The following is a 19,511-nucleotide window of genomic DNA, read 5'->3' as shown; positions in this document are numbered from 1 at the left end:
TGTTGTTTACCATACTAAGGCAGTACTGGAAAAAATGTCTAACAGAAAATGCTACATTTGTTTAACTGCCATTTTCAGAAGAAATGAAACTGCAAATATTTCTAGCATGGCTGTCACTGCTGTTTTCTTTAGCTACTCCAAACCAGTAATAGCCAAACTAAAAATAGAAATATTGAATGTGTTTAACACAAACCAGTGAGACAAGTTATTTCTTTTCAGTCTTGGTTACCATGTCATATTGACTTTTAATTTCAGAAACTCATTTTTGTTGTACATATCTGTACATGTCTATATGTCACTACAAATGTACTCTGTAAGATGCTGACTGTAAAGGAGTGTGGCTTTTACCTGTTTATGATCTCTTTGTCTTGTCTAAAACAAGATAACCTGTGCAGTGTTCATCAGCATGCTATGCTACTTGGTCACCCAGTGAGGTCTGGCACTCCCCACTATGGTTGTGTGATCCTCAAAAGGTTCGACATGTTTTAACACCTGGAGTACTCTCTCAAAATGTACTAAAAATGGGGAGGGTATTCCTGAGTAGAATCTAGGCATCAAACATTGAACTAGGTAAAATTAGGCCAGGGGCAAATTGTGTTTTATCAATTTTTGTAGTATCCCTGTAACTCGGTGAAGCCTATTAGATGGAAGTTTCATTTTAGAAAAATTCAACTATGAAGACCCAATGATTTTTTTTTCCTTTCCCAATATGGTGTGACCGCTGTTTTGGTTTATGTAGAGCAAGATGGAGTGAGGGGAAAACTTTCAAAACACTCAGGGACAACATTTTCCACTGGGAAGATAACTGAGGAGTTCTGATAGTCATATTGCACCAAAATATGACTTTGAATCACAATAAAATAATTTTATTGTCTCAAAAATTAACTGCTAATTAAATATTATATCACAGAAGTGTACACAGCCACACCACCTACAATTACAGACATTTACCTAACAGTACATTTATGCCAGGGTTCACAGAGGTGCATATCAGTACAGCACTAAATAGCCCATACTGTAATGCAGACCATAGTTGCTCCCATCTGTAGCAAGGCTTGTACAGTACTGCTAGTCTGTGAAACTACTCTCCAAAGCCAACTTCATGCTACTCAATTCAGAAGTTACAAACTTTATGACACCCATGCAGATGGGAACTGAATGTTCGACTGCTGAGTCCTACACTAAGGCATTGTATAAGCACATCCACTCATGCATGAATCGTGCCATCCCAAATAGAACCAAGATGCTCTCCTCCAAAAAAAGGAAGCCAATCTGGTGGTCCCCTGCCATAAACAAACTTTACAACAAAAGGAAGAAACTGTTGCAGATAAGAGGAAAATCCCAGAATGCAAAAAACTCCCTTACCAACCTCAGTAAGAAGCTGAGATCCCTCATAAAATCCTCCAAAGCTAGTTACGAAAATAAAATTGCCAAAGATTCCAAAGACAACCACAAGGCATTCTATAACTATGTCAAGAATCTAAATGGCAATGCTCAGATCTGCTCTGAACTACAACAGAATGGCATTAAATATACTGATCCCAAGGATATTACCAATATCCTGGCAGATCGATTCAGTGCCAACTTCACCCCCCTTTCACCTCCTAAATGGCCCATTTCAATAACGGAAGATTGCCAAATTCTGGTAATAATGGCCACACAGGTAAAAAACACACTCTCCAAGGCTACAAATACAGCATCCGTGGGACCAGATGACATCCCAGGCTGTGTACTACATGAACTACAAAATGAACAGGCACCTCACCTAAGTGTCATGTTTAATCATACCCTCACCTCAGGCTTCGTGCCCACTGAGTGGCGCACAGCTACAGTTATCCCACTCCACAAGGGGGGATCCACCTTGGATCCCGGGAACAATTGCCCCATCAGTCTGATGAGCCTGACCTGTAAGGCCATGGAAGGTATTATCATGGAACTTATAAAGAAAGACATTGGCAACCTTAAAACACTGGATCACACCCAGTTTGGGTTCGTAAAGGGCTGATCTTGTCTCCTGAACCTGACTGACTTCTTCAAATCTGTCTCCAGAGCCATGGACTAGGGTAAGGTAGTTCATACAGCCTATATGGACCTTGCCAAGGCCTTTGACACCATCCCCCACTCTGGAATCATAGATAAACTTACTAAGTTGGGCATTAATCCCTATATCACTTGATGGGTTGCCAAATGGCTTACTGACAGAACCCACACTGTAAAAGTAGCTGACTCCAAGTCCAGCTCCAGACAAGTGACAAGTGGAGTACCTCAGGGTTCAGTCCTGGGATCTCTCTTGTTTGGCATCTACTTCTCTGAAGTACAGGCTAACACTAAGCGACTCTGGCTAACAAAGTTTGCAAATTACTGCAAACTGGGAGACATTATTGAATCCCCAAATGATGTGGATACTCTACAAAAGGGCCTTACAGAAACAGATGCTTGGTGCCAGAGCCATGGGCTCAAGCTCAATGCCAAAAAATGTACAGTTATCCCCTTTGGAAAAAAACATGTACCTATGAATTACCATATAGGTGACAGTACACTAAACACTGAAAGTGTGATAAGTGACTTAGGGACACAGGTGGACAGTGGTTTCACCTTCAATAACCACATCGCCACAACAGTCAGGAAATCCTTCTATGTGGCACACCTCATTGCTAAGAAGGGCTTTTCATCCAGAAAAAAGGAGGTCATTATCCCACTGTACTCATCCCTCATTAGACCCATTATAGAATACAACTCCCCGTTTGGTAAGTACCTCTCAAGACATCTGCAACAAATGGAAAGGCCGCAGAATTACCTCACTAAAAGAATCACAGGCCTAAAGCAAATGACCTATGATGACCACCTTAAAAAACTCCAGCTATATTCTGTCACAATATGGTCTACTCCGAGGCAATCTCTGCTTAACATACAAGGCCATGTCAAACCCAGAGCTGTTGGACATGCTACACTTAAAGAAATCCCAATCCCTCAGGCCACACGCTCCAGGGATCTAAACCTTGTCATCACAATAAACAAAACATGCTGGAGGGATAGGTTCCTGACCCAGAGACTCCCCAGACTCTGGAATAGGCTGCCCATACATGTCAAGCAGGGTGCCTCTTTGGACCTCTTCAAAAGGAACCTTGATGGTTGGATGGGAGAAAGGAAATTCACCCCGGGGATCATGTGAGTCGCCCTGCTAGACAGGGGTCCAGGGAAGTAAATAGTGTGGGAATAAATAGCCAGGGAATTGTTATGGCTAGGCTTGTTTAGGTCCTAGGGCCGATAGCCTAGTATCAACCTATGAAAAGTAGCTTAGTAAAGCAGTGGGGTAATAATTATAGCAGTCAAATGGCTTAAATTATCAGGAGTACTGTGAAACAATAGAATGCCACAAAAAAAAAAAAAAAAAAAAAGAAATGTGTACAAACAGTGGTGTTTGGCACAAAAACTTGGGCAGTGAAGGCAGAGCACCTAAGGAAGAAGTGATGAAGTTGAAGTGCTTCAGAAACGTAGCAGGATGCACACTGTGGGAGGGGTATTAGGATGCACACTGTGGGAGGGGGTAATAGGATGTACACTGTGGGAGGGGGTAGTAGGATGTACACTGTGGGAGGGGGTAGTAGGATGTACACTGTGGGTGGGGGTAGTATGATGTAGACTGTGGGAGGGGGTAGTTGGATGTATACTGTGGGATAGACAAAGAAATAAGGACAACATAATAAAAACACAAAAACGTGGGCAGTAAAGGCAGAGTACCTAAGGAAGATTAAAGTGATGAAGATGAAGTGCTTCAGAAAGGTAGTAGGATGCACACTGTGGGAGGGGTATTAGGATGCACACTGTGAGAGGGGTAGTAGGCTGCACACTGTGGGAGGGGTAGTAGGATGCACACTGTGGGAGGGGTAGTAGGATGCACACTGTGGGAGGGGGTAGTAGGATGTATACTGTGGGAGGGGGTAGTAGGATGTACACTGTGGGTGGGGGTAGTAGGATGTACACTGTGTGAGGGGGTAGTAGGATGTACACTGTGGGATAGACAAAAAAATAAGGACAACATAATAAAAGCCAAAGAAGCCCCATTTGAAGAGGAAGTCAAAGAAAACAGTTTGATGGCTTAGGCATACAGGAAAGCAGAAGATGATTTGCTAAAGCAGATTTAGGAAAGACAAGAAGGAAGCAAGAGGAAACAAGTATGTCCAGCCAGAAATGGAGGGATTGTGTAACAGAAGACCTGTGATAGTCAGGTATGACTTTTAAAGAAGGTAGGTGAGTGGCACTGAATTGAGAAAGGTGTGAATAGTTGATATGACCCCTAGACCCCATGTTAAAATGGGAAGTATGGAATTGGTAAAGATAATGATGATGATGATGATGATGATGATGAAAAATAATGTAGCTGAGCTTCATAATGGGGAGGAGTAGCATTAGGCAGAGGAATTGAATGTGTCATACTAACAGTGTATATAATCAGATGTCAGACAACATAGGCAGCATGGGGAGTCTCTGTGACAGGAATCTATCCCTCCGGCATGTTCTATTTATTGTTGTGGTGAGGTTTAGCTCACTACAGCGTGTGGCTCGCAGTGACTTGAATTTCTTTAGGTAGAGCATGTCCATCAATTCTGAGTTGGACATGGCTTTGTAAGTCAGGTAGAGATCACTTCTGAGTAAACGATATGCCACTGAGTACAGCTGGAGTTTTTTCAGTCGTGTTGCATAGGACATATGTTTGAGATCAGTAATCCTCTTGGTGAGGTACTTTTGTTGGAAGTATCTTGTGAGGTACATCCCAAACGAGACATTGTACTGTATGATGGGTCTAATGAGTGACAAGCAGAGGGGCACTATAACCTCTTTATTTCTAGATGCGTACCCTTTAGTAATTAGATGGGCCACATAGAAAAATTTCCTAACTACTTTGCCAATATGATTGTGAAAGGAGAAATGACTATCTACCTGGGTCCCCATATCTCTTATTACCTCTTCTGTATTAAGGGGACTGCCACCTATGTGGTAATTCGTGGGTGTTTTGTTTTTCCCAAATGGGATGACTATGCATTTTTTTGGCATTTAGCTTGAGGCCATGACTTTGACACCAGATGTCCGTCTCAGTAAGGCCCTTTTGGAGGATGTCCGTGTCAGCCGGAGATTCAATTATGGCTCCCAGTTTGCAGTCATTGGTGAACTTGGTTAGCCATAGTCTTCCTGTGTTTGCCTGTACTTCTGAGAAGTATATATCGAACAGTAGGGGTCCCAGGACCGAACCTTGTGGGACACCACTTGTGACAGGTTTAGAGTCGGACCTGGAGCCCACTATTCTTACCGTGTGAGTTCTTTCTGTATGCCAGTTAGCAACCCATTTCGTTACGTAGGGGTTTATGTTCAGGCTGGTGAGTTTTTCTATAATACCCGAGTGGGGAATGGTGTCGAAAACCTTGGCGAGGTCAAGGTAGGCTGTGTGAACCACCTGTCCCTTGTCTATGGCCTTGGTGACTGTCTCAAAGAAGTCAACCAGGTTTAGTAGGCATGATCTGCCTTTAACAAAGCTGAACTGGGTTGAGTCAAGTGTTTGGAGGTTCCTAATGTCTTTGTTAATGAGTTCCATGATGATCCACTCCATAGCCTTGCAGACCAGGCTAGTCAGGTTTATGGGGCGACAGTTACCAGGGTCAGTTGTGACCCCTCCTTTGTGGACAGGAATAACCGTTGCTGTGCACCATTCTATGGGCATGTAGCCTGTGGAGAGGCTGAGGTTGAACAGTGTGTTTAGGTGGGGGGGTTAGTTCATTCTGTAGTTCGTGCAAGACGCAGCCTGGGACAACATCTGGTCCCATTAATGCTGTGTTTTTGGCTTTTGAAAGGGCTGTTTTTACCTGTGCGTCTGTGATTTTTGGGACACTACACTTTTCCGGTATTGTTGTGGGCCCTTTTGGAGGTGAGAGGGGGGTGAAGTTTGCACTGAATCTACCTGCCAGGATGTTGGCAATATCAGTAGGTTCAGTATATTTTGTGCTATTTTGCACTAGTTCAGTGCATATCTGCAAGTTGCCACTTAGAGTCTTAACATAGCTAAAAAAGGGTTTGTGGTTATCTTTTGAATCCTTGGCTATGTTTCTTTCGATGTTAGCCTTGGATGATTTCATGAGGGACCTCAGTTTCTTACTGACATCCTGTCTAGCATTCAGGGCATCCAAGGCACCCTGGCAGGATTCTGCATCTGAGATGGGGTGCCTGCCTAAGGCAAGCATGCTTCTGTGCCAGTTAAACACCTAAAAATGTACTGTAGCAGTTTGTTAGTTCCAACCTCACTATCTGCAACTGCAGAAAGGAATCCTGCAATGGTTGCATTGTAGACTCTCATGTATGTTAATGGGCATTTTATTGATGCACCTTTATGTCACACCTCCACTTCAATTTACACTGAGTTAATAATGTAATTTTGGGTTGGAGGTGTGAGGAAGATAAAATTATTAATTCAGTAGTACAGTTTAAAATATTTTACTCTGCAGATATTTCACTGCTGTATCTCACTTTATGTTAAAGTGGAGACTCTGTGTGTGTGTGTGTGTGGGGGGGGGGGGGGGGGGGATCTGGCACTACCAGCTTCTGGTTTCTTTGGAGAATCTTCACACTATGTTGCTGACGGTGTGTAATGTTTGTTTTAACACTAATTTAAATGTCACCATTTTGATGTTGCATCTTCAGACAGTAAGGGAAGTTGTGTAAGGTAAATATATTTAGAGATATACTTGCTTAGCAATCTCAGTGGTGCAACAGGTAGCATACAACTTTGGTACAAAAGGCTATGGGTTCTATTCCCACACCAGGTATATGAATTACTTACGCTGCAGGGAAGCATAAAGGGGGATACTACACTCTTAAGTATGCCATCCTTTGGATGAGAAGTTAAAATGAGACCTCATTGCTTGAGTTGGTGGTAGCTCAGGTGGATTTAAAAGATTCATAGGCACTTATTACAAAGAATATAGGAAGTTCCCTGATGCCTTGGCCAAACTTTCCCACTAGTTTAAATACCATCTTGGTCTCCCCAGAAAAGACACTACTAGCCTAATGGGACTAACCTGGTCAACAAAGGATAAATAAATTCTAAGTATAAATTATTAATATTAACAACATTCTAATATTGGCATTAATATCTCATGAATGATTGAACCTACATCAAGGAACAAGTCGCTATCTGCAAGTTATTAATTCTGAGGGACATGCAGTTTAACAGTCACTGTGCAATGTACAGCACTAGAACTATTTGAACTAGTAATATTAGAAATATTCCAGTACTAGTACTAATATGTCAAGAATGTTATGTTGTACAAATGAGAAATATATGCTAAGGGGGGATGAAGACAGTGGGTATTAGAAAAAATGATAGTAAACACACTAGGGTAAGAGAAACACAGACATGCAACTATTTATTCCATACGCATTCAGTTAGTATTACTGTTATTCCAATATCCCATCTACTATATTGAACAATACTTCATGTGTTAGGAAGTAAAAAGGCATCTGAAAGCTGTCAGGAAATGGCAGGTACCCTATTGAAAACCACACTATGGGATGTGCAGGCCTTGAGTTAGTAAAATGCATTTGGAAAAGGTTATAAAATATAAAATATCTTCTATATTTACAGTAATACATTAAAAAAGGAGTGTGAAGCTCAGTGCTTGTGGGTAACTATGCAAGCAGATGGAATCAGAAAGTAGATGATGGTGAACGTCGTTCAGCAAAGGAAACACTGCAAAACTTTATATGACTACCTGAGGTACATACACTGTATTAATATTAAAAATATTTAATTCTGACATCAATATATCTTGAAACATAGGTATAAAGCAAAGTGGCATCTGCTTGCTGGCAGAATATGGGAGGTACTCTCAGTGGAAGCATCAACTGAGTTAATTTGAAATGTTTGCACTGTGTTATTAAAAATATAAAATGCCATATAATTACATTAATAAAACAAAAACGGTATGGATACTGTCATGACAGTGAGGTCTACAGAAACAATGGGTGTTAGAAAAATAACTCTAGACAGATTTGAGTACAGGAAACAGAGGCACAAATTCTAACTATTTATTTCAGCTGTACTGCATTAATAATACAAATAGTCGAATATTGAGGATAATATCTCAGTAATGGTAGGTTCTGCATGATAGACAATGGGATTTTTATGGGCATGTGCAGTAAAACAGTCAGTGGGGAATGTACATGAACCCACATACACTTTTTTCTCAAATCTATGTACAACTCTCCCTCCTTATCATTCAGGACACAGTAATTGGTTGGAGATGAAACTTTGCCTTTGAAAAGACCCAGACACACCACATGTGGATCAGGTGAAGGATACAGATACCCAAAGGAACCTTTGACCATACAGAATGAGTCAGGAATCCTAGAACAGGAATCCTAGAACAGGAAAAGGGAGTCAGTCTCCATTGATGCATTTCCAAGGACATTTCAGGCCACTAGCACTAGAGGGACAGCTTGGGGCAATAGTTATGAATGACTCAAGAAGGCCTTATAATTTTGTTGCACTTCAGAGTACTCCTTGGAATACCACTTAAAGATCTATGTTGGGTATCCCCAAAGGAGAAATCCTCTTTTGGAAAGGCAGAGGACAAAGTGACTCTGTATGCTTTTTTTTCATGACTGAGCATGAAAAATTGCCCTATATCAGGAATCACCTGATTAACAAATGGTGAATAAATGAATGAATAAATTATGATTCTATTTTTGAATTGTTTAAGCTTACACATGAAGCTAATAGAAAAAGGTAGACTACACACAAGATCTAGATAAAGACAGTGTCAGTGATTTTACTGCAGAAATAAGCACTTTAATTAGTGGGTGAGTTAATGCTGAATTACTTCTTTTGAAATGCTTTGAGACCTGTTGATAAGATAGTAAACATTCAATGCTTTCCCTGAGGACATAAGAATATGGTTAATAGATTAGGAGTATAACACTGCTGAGGAGATGGACAAAAAGAATGACATCTATCTAACCAACAGAATATAACTGCAGTAGAAGTGGGTATCAACCAAAACATATGGGTGCAAGAGAACTCATGGGTGGTAGTCTAAACCTCCACAGCAGGTTTCACCATCAATGGATAAAGCCACTGGTTATGTTACTTGTCTAGTACCCAGAGTCAGATGCTTCCAATATGACCACATGGACACATACTGTCTAAATGTGTACAGTGGAAGGGTAGGAAACAAGAGGCATGTGATGCAGCATCACAGTAGTGAACATTGTTTTGAAAATGTTGTTCCAGGCTACTACAAGGGCTTGCATTTACTGTATTCTGAAACCATTACTAAGAGGAATACTACATCAGACTTAACAATTAAGACTGCTATTACTATAGAGGAGTATTACCTGTCCAGACAGTCTACTGCATGATAATGCCAATGGGTGGAACACAATAATGTGAGAAGATAACAGGGAGAACACCTAACCAGTGCCTAAATTTCCAGTGAGGCTGTTGATATGGTTACTTCAGGGGAAAAGCTAGTCAGTAGCAGTAAGAATGAATTTATGCCACAGCTGTCAAAAATTACCAGACTGCCTCTAGAAGGGGTTATTTCAGAGGAGAAGATGGTTTGTAGAAAAAACTGGTAAGTGATACATGGTTACTGGAAAATATTACATTCCACTGGAAAAGGAACTGGGGAAGATCACAAAAAATGAGTAAAGAGCACCGAGACAGTCACGCATCACACATCCCACCTTATACAACTTGACAGAGGTAGCAAAGAGGCTCCTAATTCTCCAGGGAAGCAGTGGGAATCTCACACTGGAATAAAGGGTTATTGTATAGAAAACGAACTTGTGAGGTCGGGCTAGAATGAGAAGTGACACCACAGATGGTTGTCCAAAGGGCCTTCTTTAAGGAACTTCTAGCTACAGCCCATGATGTTCCCTTTTCAGTTTATTTGAGCATGAAGTACACCAAAAGGAAGCTAATGTAATTCTAAAAATTATCCAGGTTACATCTTCCTGTCTAAAGGTACATAATCATAATATTTTGACTCATATGCTAATATGTCAATGAATGTAAATTAGATAATAAGCAAAAGACAGTGAACTGCATTCTAAACCACTGTCAGTTATTAAATAGTTCTGAATGCTTGCAGTACACTAAAAGGATAATTTATATACTAGCCTACAGAATTACACTTCTGATAAAAAATTTAGGGCTGTGTATCTCGGTTATTGCCTCTGTTTAATAACAGAACTTAATATCTCAGAAAAATTTATTATGGAAAGTTTGAATCTTAAAAGGGGAGATTTTTCAGATGTTTGTTCAGATACTATTAGACATAACATTTAAGGAAAAAATAGGACTGATTCAGATAGTAGTACTAGATTAAAGAGTATCAAATATATAAGAGTAAATATAAATGTTCTATTATATGACACTCTACACTAGGATTATAGCTAAAATATAAAACCTAGAAATATAGTAGCAGTACAAGACATAGTATACACACAGAAATAGAAGGAGATCAGAATACATAAATATGTATATAGTTAAAGAATATAAATATGTCTACAACGATGGGAGGTTAGCATAGTGGTTAAGGTGCTAACCTTATAAGTACCAGGTGCAGAGTTTCATTCTCACATGGGGTAACTGACTGGGCCTGGAATGGCCCACAAGGACATTTAGCCTGGTATTAATTTATGAACTCATGATCCTATGTACAGATTTATGCATAGTAAATACAACAGAAAAATATTAAATCTGACCTATAAATTAAAAAATATGAAAATAACAACTGACTTCCTCCCTATGGTAGACCAGGAAGATAATTTGAGGTAGAGACAAATATGATTGTAGAGATATTCCATTTAGTCAACTTATAGTAAAGATTCTGAACACCTATTTAATGTTTCTTATTCATAATAACTTACTAAAAGTTTTTTTAAGATGATGCATACTAACACATTAATATTAATCAGAATCAAGAGCTAAGCTTTGTTAGTCGAATGGAGTTTGAGAGGTAGTCTATTCATTTTTTTCAACAAACTAGGAGTACGTTATTCCATGGTAGAAGGTTTTAGGGTTATATCATTAGGTAATTTTCTATTTGTTTCATAAGTTTTGTCCATAGCTGAAGATTTCATATTATTATATACAAAGTATATAATAAGTTCTGTACATAAATGTAATTTCATCATACCTGTGTCTTTTTTCTCTCTTATATAAATGTCTGACTAAATGCATATCTATTAATATTAATGGATTGAATAATCCAGTAAAGAGGGGGATTCTATTTAAATCCTTGTAATTACATAAAATTCAAATAATATTTCTACAGGAAACACATTTACTTAATAAAGATGCAGATAAACTTTCATTAAACAATGATTTGGCTTTAGCAGGTTCTGGATTTTCAGCTAAAAGAAGAAGCAACATAATTTTATGGAAGAACTCACTAGTAATGCCTAAAGTAAAATATACCTATGTTGATAAAAATGGCATGTTAAGCACTGTTATAATTGAGTGGAACAGAAAGCTATATACATTCATGAAGTCTTACTGGATTCTAGGGGTTGGAGCTAAAGATTTAAAAAAATACTTAGATACTATAGCCAGATAGAAAGCTGGGAATCACAGCCTCATCCAAACACTTAATGTATTTTGTAAATCTAATGAATTTAAAGGATATATATGAGCTAAGGAAAACAAACTCCCTTCAATTTATCCATTATTCATATAGATTTGGAGCACAAACAAATATTGATGACAAGTTTTGTCACAATCTGTTATCACACATCAAAGGAAGTTTCACCAGTTTCATGCGGATTATCGGACCATAATTCTATAATCATTAATATCATTTTAAAAACAGACACTCTAATACATCCCAGGAGATTACCAGTGTACATTACTAACATAAAATGATTCAAGGATTGGTATGTTAAAGAGATTAAATATTTCCAAGAAATAAACATGAATGGTGAAGTAACTGGCATAGTCCTATGAGATTCACTACACGCTTACTAAACTGGAAGAGTTACAAGCTGGTATATTAGTAAAACAAGACAATGGAACAAAGAATTGAAGTAGACACACTAAAGCTAAATCTAAAACCAAATGACATTATCAGTCAGTCTGAAATTGAAAACTTAAATGCAAAACATGCTGAAATTTTAAACCATAAAGTTTCAATACATGTGGAAAAACTTAAACTTCAGGCATATTCAGTAAAACCTTTTAGTTTGCATAAACGTGCTCCTAGATCAAAGAAAATGAATAACTAAATCATATCAAAGAAATTATAAGACATAAAAATAATAAAAACAAATGAAAAACAAGATATTAAATACATTCTTGAAGACTTTAGAATATTTTTATGAAAATATAAATAATAATAAATTAACAAGTGAGCAAATAAAAAATAATGATAGACCATTCACATTAGCAGAAATAAAATATCAAGTAAAAAGTTAAAAAATAATAAAGTGCCAGGCTTAGATGGTCTTATACCAGATCTATATGAAGTACTACTGGGTAATGCAGTTAAAATATTAGATAAGGTCTACAGAGAAATAAAAACAACTGCTGACAACCCACCATCATGGAAATATTCCCTTATATCATCTACTTTAAAACAAGACAAGGATCCTACAAAGTGCTCATCATACAGACCCATTTCACTACCGACTCATTTCACTTTTAAATTTGGACTATAAAATGTTCACATCAATTTTAGCTAAAAAAATTAATCTACTCATACCTAAACTAATTTATAATGATCAAACTGGGTTTATTTTAAATAGACAAGTATGGGATAATATAATAAGAATACATACATACATTAATAGATTATGCAAATACAAACAATAAAAAACTTTCTATCATTAGTCTCTATTTAGATAAAGCTTTTGACTCAGTTAATTGTTCATACCTGTTTAAAACACTTAAAGTATATAATTTCTCACCTGAGCTAATTGCATTAACTTCTAGTTTTACAATAACCTTGTGCTTATGTTAAAATAGGTCCTTTTCTTTAAGTTGCAGAAAGGCACAAAAAAAGGCTGTCCATTATCACCTTTACTCTTTGCATTACCTATAGAACCCTTTGGTTCCAATAAGAACATTACTGGTATCAAAATAAAAGAATATTTCGATTCAGCTCTTTGCTGATGATATTTTACTAACAATAGGAAATGTATAAAATTCATTAGAACATATTAGTTCTATGAGTCAGTTTGAAAAAATATTAAACTGAAGATCTAATCATAATAAAACAAGTACATTATTAATTAATAAAAATTTAAAAAATTATACAAAAAAGCATTCTAACATCAATTTGAATAGCAATCAAATGAAATACCGTGGTATAACCATTATGTCTAATAGTAAAGAAATGATACAAAAAAACTGCAAACAGGTTGTTGATAAAATTTTAAGTTTAGTCACAAATTGGAGCAAATTCTTCTTTATCATGGAATAATGATTATATTTATTAAGATCGTAATTCTCCTTAAAATATTACTTGTCTAACAATCTTTAGTACTATCTCCACCAAAAAAATGATGAAGAAGATAAATAATATTCTACTTAAATTTTTTGGCATTTTATTAAACCAAGAGGTTTCATTGACTGGCACAGAAAATGTTGAAATAATGGTGGAATAAGATTCCCTGATATTCAATTGTATGCTACTTCAGCAACTGTAAACATTATACCGTTGTGTTTAAATTCACCTTATGATCCAAAATGGAAACAATTACATCAAGAAATATTATTAGTAAATAATATATATTTCACAGCCAGTCATAAACAAACAGTACATAAAAGTTTTATCTTGTTATTAAAAGATTTTTATGCAAATGGTATTACACCTTCTTCTCAAATTCCCTATTTAAATAGCATAATTTCTTCTTTCCAAACATTCACATATTCTAACCATTGTATTAACGACTTAATATTTTCTATGTTTCCAACTGCACATACACATAACTTCAACAAAATGCTAGTTTTGAAACAACAACAACGTAATTTAATTTATTGGCATCAATTCTTAAACTGCAGTGATATATATATATATATATATATATATATATATATATATACTGTTGAAAATGTATGTCCAAATACAATCAAGATTTGGAGAATTGGTTAATTTTACAAATATTTAGAGACTTTGTGAACACAGAGATAAATAAGATATTTAGCACAGATAAGACATTGTTCTCAAAATTATTGGAATTCTTAGTAAATATCAGTACTAATACAATGGAAAATAAATTATGCTTGTCACAAATTTATAAAATTCTTAAGTTAGATTTCATATATTTAGACAATTCCTATTGGAACTGCTCCTCAGAAAAATGAATAATGAAGACTTCTCTGAAGAATACAAGAAATTAATATTAAAATCTACAGATAAAACTACATCTTTATTATACTGAAAATTTTTCACTTGGAAAATGTTGAACAGAGCTTTTGTCACTCCTAACAAAATTAAAGTTATGTATAAATAAAATAGAATTAAATGCTGGAGATGTGATTCTGAAATATTAGCTGACTGGAAACATATGGTGTATTAATGTGACATCGTCTCCCCTTTTTGGAAAGAAATTAATAACTTTATTCAATCTCTATGGTCAGATAGAATCTCTATGGTCAGATAGATGTAACATTTCTAAATCTTCAGTTTTATTTAATATTCTGATTCATGAGATAATTCCAAAAACTCAAGTGCCTTTTCTTTGGTCTATTCTTGCTACAGCCAGAAAAGTAATTACTAAAAACCAGAAAAGTAAAGTTACCCCCTCTAGTTTTGTTGTTTGCAGTAGTGCATTACATACTTGTTGATATATAACTTTGATGTATTGATCAGATGTATTGATCAGCTGTGAACCTATGTAAATAGTTACTTGTTTGTTTTATAACTGATTTATTTATTGTTTTAAAACCAAATAAAAATAAAAAAGGAAACTAATGCAGCATTATTATTGCCCAGGCATTACTAAATATATGAGAGAATACTGCAAGACAGAAGAGCAGTGTTAAAAAGATTGCAAAGCTAAGGCTGCTTTAGTAACTTTACTTGTTAAAGGATATCCATTTCATAAGGTAGCCATTAAGATTCTGGGCCTTTTAGTACCCAAGCACTACAGGTAAAAGGTATATTTTTCTGATGGCAGACTGCTATAAAGTACCAAAAGGCAGTTGTTTTATTGTCTGCTGAGGCACAGAATGTGGCAAAGATTTAGGTGGAGATTTTAAGCAGACTGAATTATTTTTCCCTGTGAAAAACTGCTGGACAGAGGGGATAATTTCATGTCAGACTTGTTAACTTACTTGTTGAAGTGCTAAACCTCTCAAGTGTACCTCATTTTGAGGAATGTTTCTCATTCAGGATCTTGAAAAGGTCATGTTCCCTGAAATTCCACACTGAAAGGATCTGGCGCACATTCAGTGTTAGCAATATTTTCACTGATATCATTAGCAACTAGAACTGAATCATATTATTTCTTTAAAAGACCTGCTATATAAGTAAAAATATCACATTTTAGCCATCATATGAGCTTCCAAGTTGAAGTTGTTAGTAAGCCATTAGTACGTGTTCCACATATTGCCCATTTGTTCCACATTATGACAGGCTGTGTTCCTCATTTTGGAGATGGCAGGCTGAGAGCTATGTGAAGTGCTGTGGGTGTAAAGCAGGTAAAACGTATCCCAAACCAACCACAAACAAATTATATGGTGGAGCAGTTTACCTCTACTCTCAAATCCATGTGAAAGTGTACATGGATCAGTTAAAGCAGGAGTGAGGCATGTACCTCTCCAACTTTCTCTTTTCATACAGAGAGGTGTTCCAAGACTCTATATTTTTTTTTACTCATTGCAGTAAGTTTATAGTCACAGAATGAGTGGGCTCCTGGACTTAAGTTGTAATGAGTAGATAAGTGAATGGGAGTACTACATGAAGTCTATTGTGGAGGACCTGCTGAATTTCAGGTCTAAGCTTAAGGAATGCATCTGGTTAGCATAACAGCACTTAGCACTATCACAACCACAGCAAAAAGTCTGGTATGACTGGACAGTAATGACTAGAGGGTGGATAAAATGTGAAGGTGCTGACTCCTTTTCAATGGGCTAAGAGACAGTCAGCATAGCAAATTGCTTTCACTGTTTTGAGAAAAGTAATACATGTCAGACATGTGATAGAGTATCCAGGCAGGAGGTAGAAATGCAGACTCTGCCATGTTAGTATGATGAAGCCCTAGCATGAATGACCATACACAGTGAGTTGTAAGAGAAAATGAAGGGATCTGGTGATGGATATCCTCAATGAGACTTGAACTAATGCCTCAATGGACAAGGTAAACTGCCACAACAGCTATCCCCTATACATTCTGAGAAGTAAGTATTACAAGAGCTTTGTGATATATTCTTTGTTAAATCAGAGTGTACTCAAACAGCAGAGCACTATGTGGACACATAAATCCAATAACCAACAAGATAGGCTAGTTTTGGGTTACCTAAGCACATCAGGCAAACCATGTAGAGGAACTGCATGAGATGATGATTCTGGGAAAACAAAGGAATACTACAGTCCCTGGGCCTCACCTGTGGTGCTGCTGCCAAAAAGGACTGGATTATCAGGTTTTGTGCAGACTGTAGGAAACTATTTACAGAGAAGACAATGCATATCCAATGTCCAGGACAGATAAAGTTTTAGAACAACTAGGTAGGGCTAAGTATATGACCACCACTGACCTAAAAATGTGACTTGCAGGTAACCCTGACACTTTGTCTCCCAATTAGATCATATGAATTCATCAAAATGGCCCTTAGCATGAAAAACTGGCCAAGCAACTTTCCAGAGGCTGGTAGACTGCATTCTAGGAGATGCAAGAGCTTACACAGACAATATTGCAATTTTTAATCAGTCAATGCAAGAATAAGTGATATGTTAGAGGTTCTGAACAGATTAAAAAGGGACAAGTTGACTACTAAGGCAAAAAAAATGTCAGGCAGGAAGGATAAAACTAGCACATCTTGGACATTGGGTGGCTGGTGGCAACATTTGGCCAGCACCTGTCAAAATGAAGGCTATCTGTGTATAGCCTACTACAGTTATTAAAAAAAAAGTGTGTTCCACACATCAGGCTATTGCAGAAAGTTTGTCCTTCACCACAACATCTTATTTACACTTCTCAAGGACCTTATCAAGAAAAAAAGTAACAGGCCTGATAAGGTTGTCTAGATATAAAGAAGACATATATTAAGTCGGTTAATTAAGGAAGGTAACTGAACAATTAATTAATGATTGCTTTAGTATATAAGGATGTGATGTAAAAGTTTTTCTTTGTCTGATGAAGTTGGGACATTGACCCCTTCAAAAGCGCTCATTAAATTGGAATTGTTTAATGTTTAACAGTCTGCTGAGTAACCTTTCTTGGTGTTCACTTGCCTTTGGTGTTTTTCGCTGGTTTATTTCATTATTTTTTAGTTTGTTGTCTAGATACCAGCTCGCGAGCAGCCTTGAACTTATCAAGTAGACAGGTAGTTTAAACCATAGGTAGGAGTCGTACTTAATTATGTATCTTCAATGGGAGTTGTACTTTAATAAGTTTCTTCAAAGGGAGAGAATTATCTAGTATTATATCTTTCTCGTAGACAACTGCAAAGGGAATAATCATAAACAGCTGAGGAGGAGGGATATCTGGGAATTGTGTGGGCTCTCCAAAAACTTCAACCTTCCTATATGGTAGAAAATTCACATTAGTCACATAACATAATCTCTTACAATAGTTGCACAGATCCAATGAGCAAAATGGAAAGCTTCTTACTTGATGTTTTCAATTAAAGTCTGACCGTGTATGACTAGGCAGCATCAGGGTGTTGTTAGTAATGCAAGTGCAGATAGCCTGTCAACACATGGGACTAGGCAGCAAAACATATAACTATATAGCTTTGTATCTTGCTGGTGCTGCAAGAAAAATCATTTAAGTCTAGAGGTGTAAAATGTGACAGGCTGAGTGAAACAACAATTTCATTTCAATAAAAAATACAGAAAAGCTGAATTAAGCAGAATTAAAGTTCTAGTTGTTGATTTCAGAAAATCTTATACCATGTAAAATGGACAGAATGAACTTTATAGAACAAGAAAAGTGCTTTCAATAGAAATTCTGTATATATTAAAAAAACTGACTCGTCAAATGTTTACGTTTAAAATGCCTAAAGCTCAGTGTTGTTACAACGCATCAAAGGGTGCATTCTCTTATTTGGACTACAGCCGAAGGATGTAGTTGAATAAACAGTAAATCTTATATCTAAATTAAAGCCAATTAGGAATCTGGAACTCTGACAGTGAGGTAGAGAATTGCAATTAAGCTTCAGTTTTTGGCTTATATTTGAAGTGTGCACAGCGGATTGCAGCTCTGGGGCAAAAGCTCAAGTCTGGATGTCACTTGTTCGTGAGACTGTGTAACTTCTGTTAGGAATTACAAGTCAGACATTGATAGAATCCAATAAAATCTTTTTCTAATGTATAAGATTAGATTTTATGCAAGCAATAATGCCCAACAAGGTGCCTGTTATTGTGGAAATAATGCCCAGTTTTGAGGCCCAATGCTGCAGGTGGAGGGCATCTATACCCCTAGAAGGGCATTACTTTCAGAATAACATACACCCAGGACAGCATTATTGCACTTAGAGAATGGGCTGTTTGTAAAATTGCTGTGTTTTACTTGCTTATTTTTTTTAATGCCATATTATTTTATTTATATATTTTTTTGATGTAAAATAGTTCCTCCTTTTCAAGTTTCAAACTTACTGTAGTATAAGTTCATGGTGCTGGCGGAAGCACTTTGCATCCAAAATATAACACTTAAAAATATCCAGGTATTTACTTTATTTTATGGTTGCTTACTCCTAAATCAGTCATTGAAGACTGAAGTTACTAAATAATGACATATATTTGAATTTCAGGCTTTAGTTCCTTCAGAAAATTCATACTAACACATCCTTTAATTTAAGCAAGCTTGTAATTTTAAGAGCAATAATTAAAATCTGTTCGTATTTTTGAGCCTATGTTTCCCCTTTATATTAGGTTTTATCCAAACCTCTTTACTGCTGCTGCTAGTGGTCAATCTCACTTGCTTACTCTCTCTATCACACACACACACACACACACACACACACACACACACACACACACACACACACACACACATTTTTTATTTAATTTTTTTATATATTCACTAAACAGCAATAGCACTGCTTAGCAAGAGTAAAATAATGATAGCCATTAGATTTTTTCAGTCCGAGCTCCACGCTGTCGTGCAGCAGCGGACTCATTTTTCAGCAGGCATTATCTATAGATTAACACCCGGCTGGGGAACATTTGTTCTCCAATTAGAGTGTGATCTACAGGTCACCCATTCTCTAAAAGCTGTTAAGACTCCTATATGCTGTCTGCTAAAAGCAATTCATTTTCTATCTCATCATGCAAGAGTACATCTGCTTGTATATT

General features: G+C 36.9%; 1 protein-coding gene across 1 annotated transcript in view; it reads right to left on the bottom strand.

Moving 5' to 3' along the window:
• MAP3K15 (mitogen-activated protein kinase kinase kinase 15) overlaps positions 1-19,511 on the bottom strand; it is a 1,833,462-nt gene that overhangs the window by 2,164 nt on the left and 1,811,787 nt on the right. The window lies entirely within an intron of this gene.

This window comes from Protopterus annectens, chromosome 5.part0, assembly GCF_019279795.1.
Source record: "Protopterus annectens isolate FY-2018-M chromosome 5.part0, PAN1.0, whole genome shotgun sequence".
Lineage (NCBI taxonomy): Eukaryota > Metazoa > Chordata > Ceratodontiformes > Protopteridae > Protopterus > Protopterus annectens.
Note: the sequence above shows the minus strand (reverse complement) of the source record. Positions and strands in the feature narration are given on the sequence as shown.